General features: G+C 36.2%; 1 long non-coding RNA gene and 1 other non-coding gene across 3 annotated transcripts in view; both read right to left on the reverse strand.

The window, feature by feature from the left end:
* Positions 1-20,355, reverse strand: part of LOC109551895 (uncharacterized) — a 592,297-nt gene that overhangs the window by 82,464 nt on the left and 489,478 nt on the right. The window lies entirely within an intron of this gene.
* On the reverse strand, positions 5,515-5,652 carry LOC117312258 (small nucleolar RNA SNORA8). The gene has a single exon (XR_004526516.1). It is a non-coding gene; the product is annotated as a small nucleolar RNA SNORA8 (small nucleolar RNA).

Raw genomic sequence — 20,355 nt, forward strand, 5'->3', positions numbered from 1 at the left:
ATTAGGTAGGGAATTTAAAATAACTATGATTAATATATTAAAGACTAATGAAAAAGTAGATGACATGTACAAACAGATAAATAATGTAAGCAGAAAGATGAAAACTCTAAGAAAGAATCAAAAGTAAATGCTAGAAAACAAAAACAAAAAATGAAGAAAGGCTTTAATGGGCTCATTACAAGATTGGACACTCCAAGGAAAAAATTGGTGATCTTAAAGATATGTCAGTAGAAATTTCCCAAACTGAAATGTGGAGAAAAAGAATTTTTTTAAAGTATGAAACACAATATATAAGAACTGTGGGACAGTTAAGAAAGTGGTGGAATAGATGTTATGGGAAGTAGAGGAAAGAGAGGAAGGAACAGAAGACTTGTTTGAAGAGATGATGGCTATAAATTTTTCAAATTAATGACAGATGCCAAACCACAGATACAGGAAGTTCACAGAATACCAAACAAGGTAAGTGCAAAAAATAACTGCATCTAGACATGCATCAGAAAATCAAAAACAAAGAAAAAATCTGAAAGAAGCCAGAGCAAATTAATATTTTACCTATGAGGAACAAAAATAAGAATGACATCAGACTTGTAGTCAGGAACCATGAAAATAAGATGGGAGGGGAGTGAAATATTTTAAGCGTTTAAAGAAAAACTACCAGTATTAAAAAAAAAAAAATTGTATCCAGTGACTTCATCATTCAAAGGTGAGGGAGAAATAAAGACTTCTCAGACAAAGACTGAGGGAATTCACCAGTATACCTACCCTGAAAGAATTATTAAAAGTTCTTCAGAAACAAGCAAAATAATACAGGGAGAAACTCAGATCTACATAAGAAAGGAAGAACATCAGAGAAGAAATAAATAGTGGAAAAGTAAAATATTTTATTTTTCTAATTCTTTTTTTGAGGTATAATTGACATATAACTTTCTAATTCTTAATTGATATAATAGATTACTGTTTGTTCAGAGCAATGACAGCAACAATGTTTGGGGTGATTATAGCATATGGTTAGGGGAAGTGAATGACAGCAATGTTATAAGGGATGGGTGGGAAGAACAGAGAATACCCTGTTATAAGGTACCCGTACTACCTGTGAAGTGGTAATGTGTTACTTGAAAGTAGAATTAGATTATTTATAAATGTATATTGTAAACTCTAGGGCAACCTCTAAAAAATTTAAAGAAGCATAATTGATATGCTAAAAGAGGAGAGAAAATAGAATAATATAAAATGTTCAATTAAAACCACTGAGGGCAGTAAGAGAGGAAGACAACAAAGAAGAGTGGAAAGAACAGAAAAGAGCTACGAATATGATAGATATTAATCCAACTATATCAACAATCAATTAAAATGTGAATGGCATAAATATATCAATTAAAAGACAGAGATTGTTAAATAGATTGATTAAAAAAACAATACCAAGTATATGTTGTCTATAAGAAGCCCACTTTAGATATGAGCACACAGATAGATTAAAAGTAAAGGAACGGAGAAAAAGATACCATGTTAATACCAATCAAATGAAAGCTGGAATAGTTAATTTCAGACAATGTGGACTTTGGAACAAAAAAAATTTATCAGATAAAGAGGTGTAGTACATAATGATGAAGGGGTCAAATCTATAAGAAGATATCCCAATGCTTAACGTGTATGCACTTAACACAGAAATCAAAATACACGAGGCAAAACCCAATAGAACTGCAAAGAGAAACAAATTCACCATTGTAGTTAAAGACTTCAACACCCTTCTCCCATTAGCTGACAGATCCTACAGGCAGAGAACAGTTAGAACATAGTTGAACTGAACAGTATCATCAATTAACTGGATCAGATTCACATTTATAGAGGACTTCATACAATAGCAGACCACACACTCTTCTAAAACTCACAAGGAACATTCATCAAGATAAACTACATTCTGGACCATAAAACACATCTTAACAAATTTAAAAGGATAGAAATCATACAAAGTATGCTCTCAGTCCAGTGGAATTAAACTAGAAATCAATAACAGAAAGATAGCTGGAAAATTCCAAAGTAATTGGAGATTAAACAATACACTTATAAATAAAAAGTGGGTGAAAGAAAAAGTTGCAAGGGAAATGTAAAAAATATTTCAAACCAAATATCAAAATTGTGGGAAACAGCAAAAGCAGTGCTTACAGGGAAATTTATGGCACTGAATGACTATACTAAAAAGAAGAAAGATTTAAAATGAAAATCTAAATCTCCACTTTAGGAAACTAGAGTAAGAAAAGCAGTTTAAGAGAAAGCAAGCACAAGAAAAGAAATAATGAAAATTAGAAGAAATCAATGAAGTTGAAAACCAGAAATCAAAGAAACCAAATCTGCTTCTCTGAAAAGATCAACAAAATTGATAAACCTTAGTCAATCTAACCAAGAAAAAAGAGAAAAGACACAAATAAGCATGTAAAAAGATACTCAACATCATAGCCAACAGGGAATTGCAAATTGAAACAATAATGTTATACTACCTCTAATTCCAAAACAGTGACAACACCAAGTGCTGATAAGGATATGGAGCATTGGGCACGCTCATTCATTGCTGGAGGGAATGCAAACTGGTACAGCACTTGGGAAGACAGTTTGGCAGTTTCTTACAAAGCTAAACACAGGCTTACTATATGGTCCAACAATTGCACCCGTAGGTATTTACCCAAAGGAGTTGAAAACTTAGGTCCACACAAAACCCTGCAAATCAATATTTATAGCAACTTTATTCATAATTGCGGTTCACGCATACAACGGAATATTATTTAGTGATAAAAAGAAATGAGTTATCAAGCCACAAAAAGAAATAGAGGAACCTTAAATGAATATTACTAAGTTAAAGAAGCCAGTCTGAAAAGGCTATATCTACATGATTCCAACTATATCACATTCTGGAAAAGGCAAAACTATAGAGATAGTAAAAAATCAGTGATTTCCAGGGATTTGGGAGAGGGAAGAAAGATGATTAGTTGAAGCACAGGGGATTTTCAAGGCAGTGAAACTATTCTGTATGATACTGTAAAGTTGGATACAGGACATTATGTATTTTTCAAAACCCATACAACTGTACTACACAAAGCGTTAACCTGGATGTAAACTATGGACTTTAGCTAATAATAATGTATCGATATTGGTTCATTAGTTGTAACAAATGTACCACACTAAAGTAAGATGTTGATAATAGGGGAAACCATGTGGGGGAGTTGGGAGTACACAGTGATGCTCTGTACTACCTCTTCAACTTTTATGTAAATTTGAAACTGTTCTAAAAAATAAAATCTATTAATTAAAAAATATATATTTGCTCTACTTTACAATTCTGATTTGTGCTGCCCCATAGGAGCTGTGATATTAAACCCCTTCAAAACAACAAAAAAAATCACAACTTAAAGACCGAAATAAGTCTTATTCTTTTGGAGCAGTTATATCAAGGGGCAGTGTCCTTGTTCCAAAGACTGTTTTAACATCTGTAAGATAAATCCCTTGAAGTGTTGCCTTCAGCGCTTATTTACAAGTTGTATCACAGGCTTTTGTTTTCCTGCCTCACACGCCCTCAGCCCACCTCTGGTTAGAGCTGCAGCTGCAGTGGACAGCTGCATGAGAACTTAGAGGCAAATGGATAGCTTCACACTTGAAGTTTTCATGACTTTTCCAGACCTGCAGGAGTCCATTCAGCCACTCAGGGGGACAATCCAGAAATACAGAACATTGAAGAACTCAGGCTGCTTTCAACCAGTGGGAGTCAGTGGGTAAATACCTCAGCTTCCTGTCCTTTGGAAAATTCTTGGAAGTATTCTGTACATGTTTAACAATCCCAGTATAGTTGAGATCCCAATGGTCCCAACAGTGACCTTGAAAAACACTCTTATACTGACCTTTTCTCTTCCCTGCTTCACTCTCACCACTCCCTCATTCGTGATTCTTGAGATCACTGCCTAAATAAACTCCTTGGACTCTGGTTCTTGTCTCCAGCTCTGCTTGCAGGAGTAATAAAACTAAAACACATATTATATGGATAATGAATCCAGGAAACAAAACAACTATGGCCACGTATTTCAAAGATGTCCTAGTGAAACAAATCTGCAAACTGGTTAGAGAAAAGCCTCCTGAGAACACTGTTAAGCTATGCTTTAACTGGTGTTTAAGAATAGAGAACTAAAAACATCTGGAATGAAATAATGACTTACAACTACCAACACTGGAAAAGTCTTCCCTTCCCTCTCACAGAACTATCAAGATCTTAATAATTGTGACCCATGGGCTATATTTGAACCTACTTCACATCATTCATAGCCTTCTTTCCCCAAGGCTTCAATGAAGAGATCTGGAGGATATTTTTCATACCTTGAGATTTGACCAGGCATTAAAGACAGATCATGGTATCTACGGAATTACAGAGTGAAGTGTGAGATGGATATGGCAAGAGCAGCTTCTGGGTAGTAGCACCCAATACAATGTTGTGGGGCATCCTCACAGGCATGGCCACAGGAAATCTAGAGAGAAGTGAAATATGAGCAAGAAATTTTGCAGGCAGCCAAACTGCATCTAGCAGGTGTGAGAATGGACAACAGAATCTCTACCTGTGGTGGCTTAAAAATATTCTCCAGAAATTCTTCAACACTCCTCCCTCCAAAAGGGGAGACTAATTCTCTTCCATTTGAGTATGGACTGGACTTAGTGACTCACGTTTAACTAATAGGATATGATGGCTATGTCGTTGTGTGACATCTGAGACCAGGTCATAAATAAATTGGTGGCCTACTCTTTGCTCTCTCTCTCTCTCTCTCTTTCTTGAATCTAAACACAAGATTCTTGCTCTGAGGGAAGCCAGCTACCATGTCATGAAGGCACTCAAGCAGCACTAGAGAGAGGCCCATGTGACAATGAATTGAGCCTCTCTGCTAATAACAATGTGAATGAGCTGTCTTGCAAGTAGACTCCAGCCCCAATTAAACCTTTGGATGACAGCAGCTCTGATCAACATCTTGACTTTCAACTTCATAAGCAACTCTGAGCTAAACCACCAGCTAACCTGTAAATGATTCTGATTTTCTTGCCTTAGAAGATAAAGTTCAAACTTCCAGAAAGGCACACAAGAGCCTTCATGATCTGATCTTTATTCCCTCACCTCCTGGTTTTCTTCCTCATGCAGTCCCTTTTAGTCATACTAATCTGCCTTCTGTTCTATTACCATACCATTTCCCCTCATGCCTAGCATATGCTCTGTTCTCTGTCTGTAGGTCTCTACTCGTCTTGCTTCAACTGTCTCCATCTGGAAAATTCTTGCTTATTATTTATGCCTGAGCTCAAGTGCTGTCCTCTCTGTGAACATTTTTTTCTGGCTTCTTCAGGAAGTTTCAAGGGATCTTTCCTCATGTTTTCAGGGATCCTTGTGCATAACTCTCTTACTATACTCAATGTGATGTAAATATTCATGCCCTTACCTTTCCACTCATTAGTACAGGGAATGATGTGTATTTTCTTTTCCTTTTTTTTTTTTTATACTGTTACAGTAGAAATACCAGGTCTAACATGCACAGAGCCAAGAAAACCAACGACGCCAAATACTGAATTTATATTGCACTGTCCTTTGAACACTCAGCAGGAACAAACTGCTGAATGCAGATACCATGCAGTGCAATTCCTTTTTTTTTTTAAACAATCCAAGCATCTTTTATTGTATAAAGTAAATGAAGGTGTTCCATTGTTGAATTCAGTAATTGAATGAACTACTATAGTGCTAATGAATTCTTGCAATTCAAATAGCGAATATAAGAAAGTTGGAAATCTAACTGAATTCTTATTCAGCAAACATGTATGAGCACTGTCTATGTGCCATGCATAATGCTTTGTATTACTCTCTACACTAGCTTATTAAATCTTCATAATAATCTGTGGAAAGGCATAGGTTTTATTATCCCCACTTACCTTATAGTTTAGGTAGACCCAGGACTTAAACCCAGATCTCCTGTTTCTGATCTGAGAATTCTCCCTCCATATTCCCACAGCCTTACTTCAGTAACAATAACAACCATATCAGAGAAAATTCTTTAGGGACACTTAAGGATGAATTGGGGCCATGTCCTATTGCATTCCGGAAGAATATTTTTCAGTGTTTGTTTTATCAACATTTCAATAAATACTTCATGCAAAGCAGTAGTTAATAAACACTCATGTCCTGACCAGTTTTCTCCTCTGTTGTGGGCTCTTGAGCTATAAAGGCAAGAGGCATGAAAGAAAACCAGCAAAGCATTTTATGACAACCATACTGGTGAGCCAGTAACTCAAAGAAAGGTAATTATTAGAATCATCAGAAAGTGTTCTCGGTCCTAATGAAAGGTTTTCCTTGGGGAAACTCTTGGTGGTAGTTATTCACAGAAATTATTTCTCAGAAGCCCACGGCAGATTGACTAGACCAATTTTCAATTACATTGCAGTACTTTCCAAGTGGTAGAAGAGTGAAAGACATTTTTTAAAGAGAGCCGTTTCCTATCTGATAAATAACTACCCGCCATGGCATGAAATTTAATAGTAGTTGTGGCACTGTACCTCAAAAAGTAAATTGCAGTGTACGAAGTTAACAAATTTTCAGTGTGCAAGCTGCCAACTTATCCTTTCCTAGAAGCACCAAGCAGTGGCAAATCATGAAAAACACTACCTCAGCTGTTGATTCCATATTAGATTGTAGACACATCTAAAATAAGGTTAGTCACCTGTTGACCTAAAACAAATAGAAGACCAATTATTTCTCCAGCAAAAACTGCAATTCAGGGTCTGCAACCACTGCGAACCACATGCGAGTCCCTGCACAGCAAGGCAAGGACAACTCTTTTTAAAAAAAAAGAGGGGAAAAGGAAGTTGGGTGGGGCTGTAGTAAACAATTCCTCCACTGGAGGAATTGAGAGTTCAAAGTATAGTGGTTTTTCATTGGCTGAGTTGTGACAATCTCTCATTGCCTGAACTTTAGCCAGGCAAAAAGTGGACGTCTTTCTTCTTCCTGTTTGGCTCTGCTATTAGGTAGGGCATGAGAGCTCCCCCTTCTGACCCCTTAACTCTATTTTAATTGAAGTTTCTGTTTATTAATTTTCACACATCTTAGCAAGAATTATGAGTGAGGTCTCTGTTTTGGTTTTCTACACATTTATGTGTATTAGCATGTTACTGGTAGACATTAATGTGCAATTTAATAACAGAATCATAGCCAAGGCCTCAGTGAGTATAACTGATAGCCCTACTATGTGTTTTCATAGCTTATTTTGTGTGTATACCTTGCATGGAATCTAATATATCATCATAATGTATTGATATGATTATTTTAAAAATCACTAATATGATTTTCTTGAGGGCAGAGATTATGCTTTAATAATTTGTTTTCTTAATGTTTGAATGAATGAATGAAATAATAGAATATGCATCATCACACTTTTAATCATGTATGGTAAACATTTGTTTTTGCCTGCCTGGCATCCCTTCTGTCTTCTTCTGGTAATGTCACTTTCATTATCCTACAAGAAACCACCTCTTCTCTACTCTCAATTCACATAGTTTTAGGTATGGGGTGCAGTGAGGTAGAAAGATGATTTTAACTCCAATTCTAAGAGTTGGCAAAAACTGTATATTTCTTTCTTTTGGCCCAGTGATTCATGGATAGGCATATAAACAAAGTTGGTTCAATTACAGTGAATCTTGGAAGTTTCACTGGACACACTGGAAAAGTGGCACCTATTCCAAAGATCCAAAGGTACCTATTCCAGCTCTGTCAGGAACTTCTCATTTATATGAGCCAATAAGTTCCCAATTATTTGACCAGTTTGAGTTGAGTTTGTGTCTTTGACTCCTTTTGTTGTATTTCCTCCAAGGGTTTGTAAATCCCTCAGATTAGATTCCAGTAGAGTCCTATGATGCTAGAATGGTCAGTGGGGACTAATTAGGTTTAGCTATATTTTCTCCAGAAGTTTGGTGTTTGTCAAATGCATTGAAAAACAAACAAGTTAATAAGTAGGTAGATAGACAGACAGATAGACAGATAATCTGCAAAAAGTCCTGAAGCATGGACTCTAAAAATTGATCATCTAACTATATGCTCCTGCATCTATCATTCCACGTGGAGCTCTTAGAGGCCAGGTCATCTTCTTATGCTCACTATGGCACTGAAATACTAAGTCAGTCTCTTGAACTATCTCAGGGGACTACATTGCATGTGGCTCAGGATTTTCTAAGTCAACAAGCCCAGGTACATTACTGAACGGAGAACGGAAGGCTGACACTTCCCAGGGTTTATCTCAAATGCACCTTAGACTACAGCTTTGACAAATGAGTCATTTTTGATGCTGAATTTCCTCATCTATAAAAGGGTAGGATTTATTGGTTACATGTATAGCAAGGGACAGAAGGTTGAATAAGGCAGTTCTTTTTTTGGTGTTAAAACTCCAGTGGTGATTTCATTTCTATTATTTTATTAAAGGGTGTGAATAAAGAACAAAATACTGAAGACCTAGGTGAAAAGTCTCAAGGCTTTGCCTCAAAATGAATATCCTAGGTATTCTAGGACGCATTACAACTAGCAGTATTATGTTTCACTATTTAAAGGGAGTGACTGAGGAGATATAATAGAGTACTGAAAGAAGGGAATACAAGTTGGTTTTAAATGTGACAAAGGATTTGGGGTCAGAGAAGTCAGTCAATCCTGGAGAAGTAATCAATAGAAGAGGCATAAGAAAAAAATGGACGATATCCTCATTGGTCAGTATTAGATTTAGAAAACACATACTTTTAGGATTTAGAGCCACAAAGACAGTTGGCTTCATTGAAATGTACTCAAAACAGGATTTGAATCTCACCCTTCTTCTAGCAACAGCATAGCTATGGAAATTGGGAAAAACATAAAACCTTGGTTTCTGTAAAGTGAAAATAAAAATAAATTTTTCATCATGCAGTTGCTTAGTTGTTAAAATAAATGATATGATGATCATCATAGTTAACAGTAACTTTATCTAGTACATAATATGGTCCAAGCACTGTGCTAAGTGCCAGCATATTATCTCATTTAGTTCTCAAGACAACCTGATGAAATAGGGCTACTGTTATTCACATTTTACAAATAGGGAAAATGGGGCAGGTTACACAGAGAGGTTATGCACCTTGCCTAAATCCCTCAGCTAGTAAGTGACAAAACAGGCTTTTCACTGAGGCAATCTACACCAGGATTTTTTTTAAGTGTCTCTGTATTGCTTTTCTCCTAGAGCAGACGGTAACAACTTAAAAAATCAGAGTTGAAACTGAATCACGCAAATGCTCAAACTAGGGAAGATGACTGAAGATTACCCAAATGGGAATAAAATGTAGTAGACAGGTGACTTGGCCCTGGTTCCATTTTAATAAATGTAGTGCTTATTCAAGATGTGGCACCATGCTCTAGATCCAATGCCAGATCCATTTTTCTTCCTTTATCTGGCTTTTTTGCTTGATTCTTTGAAATGGTAACTCTTTCAACTCCTGCTTCTTCAGTTTGAAGCAGAATGGGGAATGAATTTACACAGCAACATTTCTTTAAAATTCTTCAAGTTTCTTAAACTTGCTTACAAAAGGCACCATCTTGAATCACCAGTTTACTGGGATTTTCTCTGCATCTAGCAGAAGTGCCTGCACATTGGATACTGACTCCATGCTTGCATGGACTGTGACTGATGCAATGCCTTTCCTGTTGCATGGACATGCAAAAGATGGCTTAGATCTGTAGTTTCAAAACCTCTTGAGGTCCTGAAGCCTTTAAAGATAAGATTGACAAGGGAAGAAGTAGCCTTACCAGATAGTAAACACATTATAAAGTAACAATACTTCAAATAACATCATTAGGCATACAAATAGACGGATTGATTGAACAGAACACAAAGTCCAGAAATAGACAAATAAATAATTTGGTAGATCGTAAACATGTTCAAATCCATAGGGTAAAGATGAATTATACAATGAATAGTTTCAGGGGAAATGGGTAGCCATATAAGACAATAAAATTGGAAACATACTGTAAGTCTCATTAGGTCAATAGATCAAATATTTAAATATAAAGGTTTAAGTGTTTAAAAATGAGAGAATAAAAACAATTCAAGATTGGGGAAGATCTGTCTAGCTATGACATAAAACTCAAAGGCCATAAAGGAAAAGCTTAATAAATTTACCCCATATATTTTTTACAAAGATGACCACATACAAAGACAAAAGACAAATAATGTAATAGGAAGATATTTGCAAATTACCTCACAAATAGAGGGCTAGTTTTCCTGAAATATAAAACATTTCTAAAAGTTGATGAGAAAAAGACCATAAAACCAATTGAAAGAATGGACAAAGACTATGAATTGGCAGTTCACAATAAAGGAAAGAAAAACAGTACTTAATCATACAAAAATGCTTATCATCATTTATAATAAAAGAATTTCTTTTATTACGCTGATATCACAGGTTTTTTTCACCTGGTAAAGATGAAAAGTTTGATAATACACTGTGATGGTGAGAATGTGGGAAAACAGATACTCTCACATGTTGATAGTGAAAGTGTAAATTGTCCTATTGATGATGATTTGACAATACTCATCAAAATTACAAAAGATATAACATTTGATACAGCAATTCCACTTCTAGGAGTTTATCCTATACATGGGGGAAACTGACATCTATTTATGTACTGATATGGAGTGAGCTACAATATACGTTGTTAAGTGAAAAAACAAGATGTGAAACAGGATATATGAGTATACTTTTGTGCATAAAATATATTTGGACCAGAATCTGGGGAAAGAAACTGAATGGCTGAAGGACACAGATGGGAAGGAGACTTTTCACTATTTACTATTTTGGTATTTTGTATTTTTAACCATATGAAAGTATTGCCTTTTCAATAAAGATTTATTATAGAGATTTATATATTATTTAATTTATTAAATACATTTTCAAAGAAACATACTAATACTCCATATAGCTGGAAACATTTAAACATAGATTTGTATCAGTTGACAATTAATGAAGCATATAAGGTTAAGTGCTGAAATAATAATTATAGAATAAGTATATTTTTCAGTAGCGTTATTTTATAAGCACAGATTCCCTAGCTTTTCCTCTTAAATTCCTATTTAAAAATCTTCAAAAAATGTATGCAAGTGAGGCAGTTTTTTTAGCAGCCTTGGAAACCAAGGCTAAGTATCATCTATTTACCAAACATTTGGAGAAATGTGTGTAAGGTAAAATGCTTATTTGATGAGGGGAAGAAAACCGGGAGATCCATGGTGTTGTCCCAGGTAACTAAGTAGGAACAAGCCCACTCCCATGACATAGCTAAATGAGAGACAAAGTTTTCTGACCTGTACCTGGATAGCAAGGATAGTCTGAGGGACTCTTTAGACTTTCTCTTTGGCTTCCCTTCATGTTTACAAATTGGCTGCAGGAAGAGCATACTTACCACCTGCAAAGGTCCCAACCTAGATCCAGATAAAAACTGTCACTTAAAAGAGATCTTGAAAGTCCAGAGATAAACCCAAGCACCTATGGTCAACTAATCTATGACAGATGAGGCAAGAATATAGAATGGAGAAAAGACAGTCTCTTCAATAAGTGGTGCTGGGAAAACTGGACAGCTACATGTAAAAGAATGAAATTAGAAAACTCTCTAACACCATACACAAAAAATAAACTTAAAATGCATTAAAGACCTAAATGTAAGCCTGGATACTATGAAACTCATAGAGGAAAACACAGGCAGAATACTCTCTGACACAAATCGCAGCAAGATCTTTTTTGACCCACCTCCTAGAGTAATGAAAATAAAAACAAAAATAAACAAATGGGGCCTAATTAAATTTAAAAGCTTTTGCACAGCAAAGGAAACCATAAACAAAACAAAAAGACAACCCACAGAATGGGAGAAAATATTTGCAAACAAAGTGACTGACAAGGGATTAATCTCCAAAATATACAAACAGCTCATGCAGCTCAATATCAAAAAAAACAAACAACAAAATCAAAAAGTGGGTGGAAGAACTAAATAGACATTTCTCCAAAGAAGACATGCAGATGGCCAAAAAGCACATGAAAAGATGCTCAACATCACTAATCATTAGAGAAATGCAAATCAAAACTACAATGAGGTATCACCTCACACTGGTCAGAATGGCCATCACCAAAAAATCTACAAACAATAAGTGCTGGAGAGGGTGTGGAGAAAAGGGAACCCTCCTACACTGTTGGTGGGAAGGTAAACTGGTACAGCCATTATGGAGAACTGTATGGATGTTCCTTAAAAAACTAAATATAGAACTACCATATGATCCAGCAATCCCACTCCTGGACATATATCCGGAGAAAACCATAATTTGAAAGGATACATGCACCCCAATGTTCATTGTAGCACTATTTACAACAGCCAAGACATGGAAGCAACCTAAATGTCCATTGACAGAGGAGTGGATAAAGAAGATGTGGTACATATATACAATGAAATATTAGTCATAAAAATGAACTAAATACTGCCATTTGTAGCAACATAAATGGACCTAGAGATTGTCATACTGAGTAAGTCGGACAGAGAAAGACTAACATATGATATCGCTTATATGTGGAATGTAAAAAAATTGTACAAATGAACTTATTTACAAAACAGAAATAGAGTCACAGATGTAGAAAACAAACTTATGGTTACCAGGGGGGATCGGGGGAGGGATAAATTGGGAGATTGGGATTGAGATATACATACTACTATATATAAAAGATGACTAATAAGGACTTACTGTATAGCACAGGGAACTCTACTCAATACACTGTAATGACCTATATGGGAAAAGAATCTAAAGAAGAGTGGATATATGTATATGTATAACTGGTTCACTTTGCTGTACACCTGAAACTAACACAACATTGTAAATCAAGTATACTCCAATAAAAATTATTAAAAAAAAAAGCGATCCTGTATGGCAGGGTCTTTCCTTAGAAATTCTGTCTATGTTATATTCTATTGATATGAAGCTCCCCCCATGGCTTTGGTTTCTTTTGTTGCCCAGATAATTTGATCTCTAAATTGGTCTGATGTCAATAATTATTTACATATATTAAAATTTTAGGCTATTAGTCTGAAACTAAAGACCTCTCTGTAATTTATGAAATAAATTTAACTCCTATTTGACTATAAAATCACAATACACACACACACAACTTCCTATTGTGAATAGTAAATAAGCAAAATCATATGACTTTTGAAAAAAAATTCTGCAGCTCCACGTATTACTGAAGACTTGGAGGAGTTGGATCCCTCTGCAAAGATGGATTTACTGAAAGAAGCACGTGTGATCATTTGTCTGTCTGCTGTCAGCTTCATCCTGCCCTTTCATGTTTTGCTCAATATTGCAGAGGAGAGAAGCCTAAAAACTACATTTCACAGACCCCCTTGCAAGCATGGTTCTTCTAGTTGGGTTCTATCAGTGGGAAGCACTATAGTAAGAGATTAGACTCGGAGGCAGGAGAAAAAGAAGAAGCCATTTTCCCCCCTATTTTAGGTTTTGGTGGCTCTTCTAGCAGTGACGGCTGCACGGGGTGAATGCAGTCTCCTGGGTTCCTCTCAGACAATGTGGTCCAGCGGCTATGGCAGTAGGGAGTGCTTTGTCATCCCCATCAACATAGCGCTCAGGCAGTCTGATTCCAGCAGCAAAAGTGACAGAGGCTACTGCAGCGTCATTGGAAATGTGAGTTCCACACTCCTGCAGTGGTGGTAGCAGCAGTGGCTCCAAAGTCAGTGGCAGGTGCTCAGTAGCCTTGGGGATGAAGTTCTTGTGGGCACTGCATACAACCATTTTCCTTCAGCCTCGATGGGTAGTTGCTTCTTGTAGTTACCAGTATCTCCCCTTTACTTCTTTAGACCTCCTATTGGTAACCAATGTCCCATATTACATTTCCACTGATTGAAAAACCTAACATAGCTTCTTTTCCTCACTGACTTACACAAAACAGAAGAATATTTAGGAGATTCATGATTTATGGATGAAAGAAGATTTAAGAGAATGTTCCATTTTGAAATCAGATCAGGATGTCATAGAAAAGGAACCATGTAAGGTAAAGAAGTGCTACGTGGAGATGAAAAACAATATTGTGCTACTTTAAACCACCAAGGAGACCCAGCAGAAAAGCAAGGTAGGGCACCAACTCATTATTCTGAAAACTGATAAAGGTAGAGAGTCAAGCATTTATTCGTCCTTTCCTGTATGAACAGGATATGTCAGGGTACCAAATAGTTATTGAAGGAAAATTCTTCCTTAATCAAAGAATCACAGCTAATAAATGCAGAACAAATGATAGAATTAGAAAATCACTATTTTGCAATACCTAATGGAATAATGGATCTAAGTAACAATCAGCAGTGGCTGCTATTACCATTAGGTAAAAGGTTAATGGAAAATTATAATAGATGGACCTGAGAGGACACCACCTGAGTCCTGTAATTAATCTTAATGTCACCCAAAGTTGACCAAACAGATATGTGTCCCATGATGTAAAGCAGTAGAAATTACACAGCACCACCTATAAAATATCCCTGAAGAAAGGATTTGATCTAATTAAGCCTGAAGATATAAGCACGAGTTTTAAGGAAAAAAGGGAAAAAGAAGAATATGCTAATTTACACTGCAAGATACAATCAGCCAAATCCAGAATATAGGAAATTCTACAGTTTTTCTCCCCAAATAAATATTTTTTGAAAACGGGGAGAGTACACTGATATCCAATAAAAGAGACTTAAAGAACAAACAGTTGCAATGTGTGGTCTTTATTAACTGTGAAAAGACAGCTTTTGAGACAGCTGGGGAAAATTAAGCATAGACAGCGTATTATATAATATTAAGAAATTATTGTTAATTTTGTTGGGTGTAATATGTTATTTTGCGTGTGTGAGGTTTTTTTTTAAATCCCTTTCTGTTAAAAGTATGAAGTATCTGTGGGAGAAATGATATAATGCTGGGGATGTGCTTTAAAATGCTCCACCACTTTATATTTCCATTAAAGGAAGAAACAAAAGTGTTGGGGTGGGTATAAATGAAACAAGAATATCAGGCTGGTTATAACTGTTGTACCTGTGTGATAGGCACATGGAGGCTCATATATTTTTGTATGAAATTTTTCTAATAAACAGTTTAAAATAATTTTCTTTACGAAATACTTTTGTAACCCAGAGGCTCATGATTGTTTGTTTTAAATTGTCAATTAACAGCTAATTTCTGTATTTTATAAAATATTTAAAACCACTGCAAATATTGGGATTTCTTATCCCAATTTATTTGGGTTTCAAGTTCAAGCTGAGAAGACTTGCACTGCTGCAAACACACATCATGATAGATAATTCATAAAAAGAACATTTAAAAGGCACAGTGGCATTAAAACAAGATAAACACCTCAATGGATCAGAAGTAGAACATAACACAAAGAGTAATGAGAGAGGGGCTGAAGCTGTAGGTCTTTTGGAGTTTAGGGTGTTTACACTAGGGATATAAAGACAAATGTTTGCTTACCAGCCTGACACTTGTATAAGACAATGAGCTGCTTGAAAACAGGCACCATATGTCTTCATCTTAATATGCCTAGAAAAGTGCCTGGAACACATTAGGCAATAATTGAGTAAATAACGAGCAAGCAAAAAGCTTGAGGAAAGGATAGAAAATAAGACCAGAAATATGCTTGATCAAAAGAAAAATGTAAGCTTGAATTTGTACAAGCACTAAATGGACATGTGTTATTATTCCTTTGTTTTAGTGCAGTTGGGAATCTGCCTGCCAATGCAGGGGACACAGGTTCGATCCCTGGTCTGGAAGGATCCCACATGCCGCGGAGCAACTAGGCCCGTGAGCCATAACTGCTGAGTCTGTGCTCTGAGGCCCTTGAGCCACAGCTGCTGAGCCCGTGTGCCACAACTACTGAAGCCTGTGTGCCTAGAGCCCGTGCTCCGCAACAAGAGAAGCCCGCGCACTGCAAGCGAGAGTAGCCCCTGCTTACTGCAACTAAAGTCCGCACAGTGGAAAAAATCTCTCTGTGGGGCTCAAGAGCCCTTACATAATGATTTTTTTCTTCTCATATGAAGATGGATAGACAGACTGTGGCCATGATTTACTGTTCTAAAGCAAAGTACTGCCAAGCCATGCACCCCTTCCAAAAAGAAAGACTGCATCTCTGCCCTGAGAGAGGAAAATGTGTCATACCCACAGGTTTCTACTTAAACCTCTTTGTTTAGAAATCCCGCTTGCATACTGTTGTGATACAGATACATACAGGTGTATATTTAAAAATAAATCAGATAGAACTCATCTCATATTTATCGCAAATTCAGTAAAAAGGATTATTATTGAATGGCATGTGGTCACACAATTTCTACCCCAGTAAAAATATAAAGGAGATAAAAATTTGTCCCACTTTCCATGGAAACATCATAAAGTTTTTCTTATAAGAACTTGTCTGGACATTGCTGGCAAACTCCTATGCTCACCCCTTTCCTCACACAAGTTATATAATTTCCAGGGTCTAGGATTATTTGGGCTGTCAAACAGGGCTTTGGAGGGCTGCAATCATTGTAAAAAATATCTGGATACTGCTTGCATGATATGTGATACAGAGGAAAGAGAGTGAAATTCTTTCTATCTCATTTTCAATTCAAAGGGTCAAATTATGGTCTAGCCAGAGAGAGGCAGCCTAGTTATGGGAGCCCCTACCAAACCACCTCCAAAATGAAATGCTAAACTGCTTAAATGTTATAAATCTGGGTAAAATTCAGCTTTTGCACATTACATAAGTGGTCAATTGCTGGGCAGGAAAAGTCATTTCCTAAGGAGAACCTTGTAACTTATATTGAGAGAAGAATCATGGCCTTTTGTATTTGCTGCTAATTTTAATTAATGAAAAATACTGATACACACTTGTATAATATATAAATGAAGTGGAAAAATCCTTGGATTGAAAGCTAAGTTCTGGTGCCAATTCTGCCTGGCCAGCTGTGTGATCGTAGGAAAGTCACTTGACTCTTTGAGAGTTAGTTTTCCTATCTATAAAATCAGGGGGCTTAGGCAAGACTCAATCAGGTGATCTTTAAAGCCCCTTTCAGCTCTGTCATGTGAGTTTAGGCTCTATAATGTATGTGTGTAAATTATATAAGCATTTTAAAAAGCCACATAGATACGCAGAGAAGTCAGTGAGTAACAATGTTGAAGATTTTTGGCACTTATTATTGTGGGAGATGATATAGCAAGAAAAAGAGAAATATCTCCTTTTTATTTTCACGGATGTTCATAAAATGGTCCCATTTAAAAGCTGTGGAAGATAGAAAATGAATTAAAATGCTAAGCATTAAGTGTATATGAAACACTTAAGTATTCTAAATATAAGATACAAAAGCCCAATTTTTAATTAAATGTCATTTTACCAATAGGAACTTTTCTGAAAAATAATAACCGTATTACTACCTCTCTCTATATTCATAATCAACAGCTATTCTTTCTTTATAGAGGAGACATGGCAGCTACCAAAGCTAATTGTAATCATGCGTGTTTGTGTGTGTGTATGAACGTTCTTAATCTCCCTGTTACATTTCAGAGTCACGAACACAAACCCCCCAAACCTGGATACTATTGTTAGTGTATGGTTTTAAGAAATTGCTATCAGAATTCCTAGAGCCTCAGATATTACCCTGAGATATGAATAAATGACACCCATTTATAACCTGCCACCTCCCTTTGACACTTCATAATTTTAACTTCAAAGTCTAGTGATACGGCTGACTCTATTTTCAGTCCCTGTAAAGTTGTGCATTTGAAGTGGGAGCAACAGTGGCAAAAAAGTGAGACACAGTGGACTGACATGGCATGTGATCACTTCAGGTATCAAGACCGTGGCACGTTGTTTATGGGAGATCCTATCTCATTAGAAAAGCATGAAGAGATGTGTGGTGGTATTGTACCAAAGTACTTAATGTCCCAAAGGCAACCTTTGGTACAAATAGGATATTTTAAAATTGGTATTAAAAATTTATTTTATTACAGATGGAGAGTCACAAGAAAGGAATGTATTGTATCTAACTTTTAAAAATTATGAATAATAATAGGTAGTGTTGTGCACTATTAAGGCTACTGGGCTGTGAGTCAGATGAACTTTTACCTGTTTTGTGCTTTCTCACTTCTATCTGAGTGAATTTGGACAAACCATCTTAGTGTCCTAGCTTTCTTTTCTCAGCTGTAAGTTAAGCAAAATATGGTTGACTTTGCCTACCTCAAGGGGCTGTTAGAGACTCCAGTAAGATATATATGATTATGGTTTTGCCTGTGGTGAAATAATTACCTAATATAAAGGAGTCTTCCTTATTATTATCAATAAAAATATATGTTATTTCTAGTACCTGTAACTACAATCAGAGAAGTGTTTAGAAAATTCAAACTCAAATTCCCTTTTCCTGGTATATTCATGAAATGTGGACTCCTCTAACCTTATCATGAATCACAATTCCCCTGGATTCTACACACAATTTGCTATGGTTAATTTTATGTGACAAACTGACTGGGTCATGGGGTGCCCAGACATTTGGTTAAACATTTCTGAGTGTGTCTGTGAGGGTGTTTCTGGGAGAGATTAGCATTTGAATTCGTAGACTGAGTAAAGCAGATTGACGTCATCCATGTGGGTGGGCATCATCCAATCCACTGAAAACTGAATAGAACAAAAAAAGGTGGAGGAAGGGAAAAATGCTCTCTCTCTGCCTGACTGATTGAGCTGATACATTAGCCTTCCCCCGCCTTCAGACTTCAACTCACTCCATCGGAGCTCCTGATTTTCAAGACCTTTGTACTCAGACTAGAATTTACAACACTGGTTCTCCAGTTCTCAGGCCTTCAAACTTGGACTTGGACTTGCACCACTGGTTCTCCTGGTTCTCAGAACTTCAGGCTCAGACTGGAACTATACAACTAACTTTCCTCGGTCTCCAACTTGCAGATGGCAAAGAGTAGTCTCCATAACTGTGTGAGCCAATTCTTTATAATAAATTTCTATCTCCACCTCTCTCTCTAGATATATTATTTACATATTTCTTTACAATTATTTATATTATATGTATCTCCTATTGGTTTATTTTTCTGGAGAATCCCAACCAATACACAAATTCCATGTTTTTCAAATATTTATTAGAGAGTGACATAAATACACTGTAGCTCTTCTCCTAGTTAAAAATATTTGGCTGATTTAAGGATCTACTCTAACTCCCGATAATAACTTTTATCTTGAAGACCAAAGACCAAAGATTTAAGGATCTACTCTAACTCCCGATAATAACTTTTATCTTGAAGACCAAAGACCAACTTTTATCTTGAAGACCAAGGACCAGTTCCTTGGTCCTATATGCATCTGGAATTTTATGTGTTTGCAGCTGATGTCAAATCCTCATCTCCCGGACATGCTCTGCCTGCCCCACCAGAATCACATCTGTCCTCACTGAAATCACCTCAAGGTGCTGCTTCCTCACAACTTCCATTCACTCTGCCCACAATGTAACAGCCACACCAAGAAATATGAGAGGCACAGTACATTGACCTCTTCCCTATGGGCAACTGATATATTTTATCTCATTTAATCCTCAGGACCATCCAACAATGCTGATATCATTTTCTCATTTTACAGTTGAGGAAACTGGCTTTTAAAGGGTAATTCAGTTACTCAAAGATACCCAGCAAACAGTGGAACTAATAATTGGATTCAAAGCCACCCAGCAGGTAAATCTATGTGGGCTCAACTACTAGGCATATCTCCTGCTCCCATATCCCCTTTTTCTCTTCCCTCAGCTGCATAGATTTTTGTCCATCTAAGTTACTCAAGCTCAAAGCAATTTATTATAGCCAGGTTATATGATTTCCCAGGTATTTTTTTGTTTTTTTTTTGACTGAGATTGTATTTATTATTAAGTATATTGATAAAATAATGTTTATATCTCAATGTTAATGAATCTCAATGAATCTAAGACCAAGTTACAAATGTGTGGTAAACAATAACAAAGTGAGGCTTATTAATCTGACTAAAGTACAAGGCGCAGTGCAAATAGTAAAATCCTTAGGCATACGTTAGTTGAAGTGACTAGAAAAATTTGACTTTATCTTACAGTCTCCATATCTGTTGAAATTCCCCATCTGTTCATGAATGTTGTCTATCTTTTCCATTAGACCCGTTAACATGTTATATAATTATTTTTTTAACATATTTATTGGAGTATAATTGCTTTACAATGGTGTGTTAGTTTCTGCATTATAACAAAGTGAATCAGCTATACATATACATATATCCCCA

This window comes from Tursiops truncatus, chromosome 4 (assembly GCF_011762595.2).
Source record: "Tursiops truncatus isolate mTurTru1 chromosome 4, mTurTru1.mat.Y, whole genome shotgun sequence".
NCBI lineage: Eukaryota > Metazoa > Chordata > Mammalia > Artiodactyla > Delphinidae > Tursiops > Tursiops truncatus.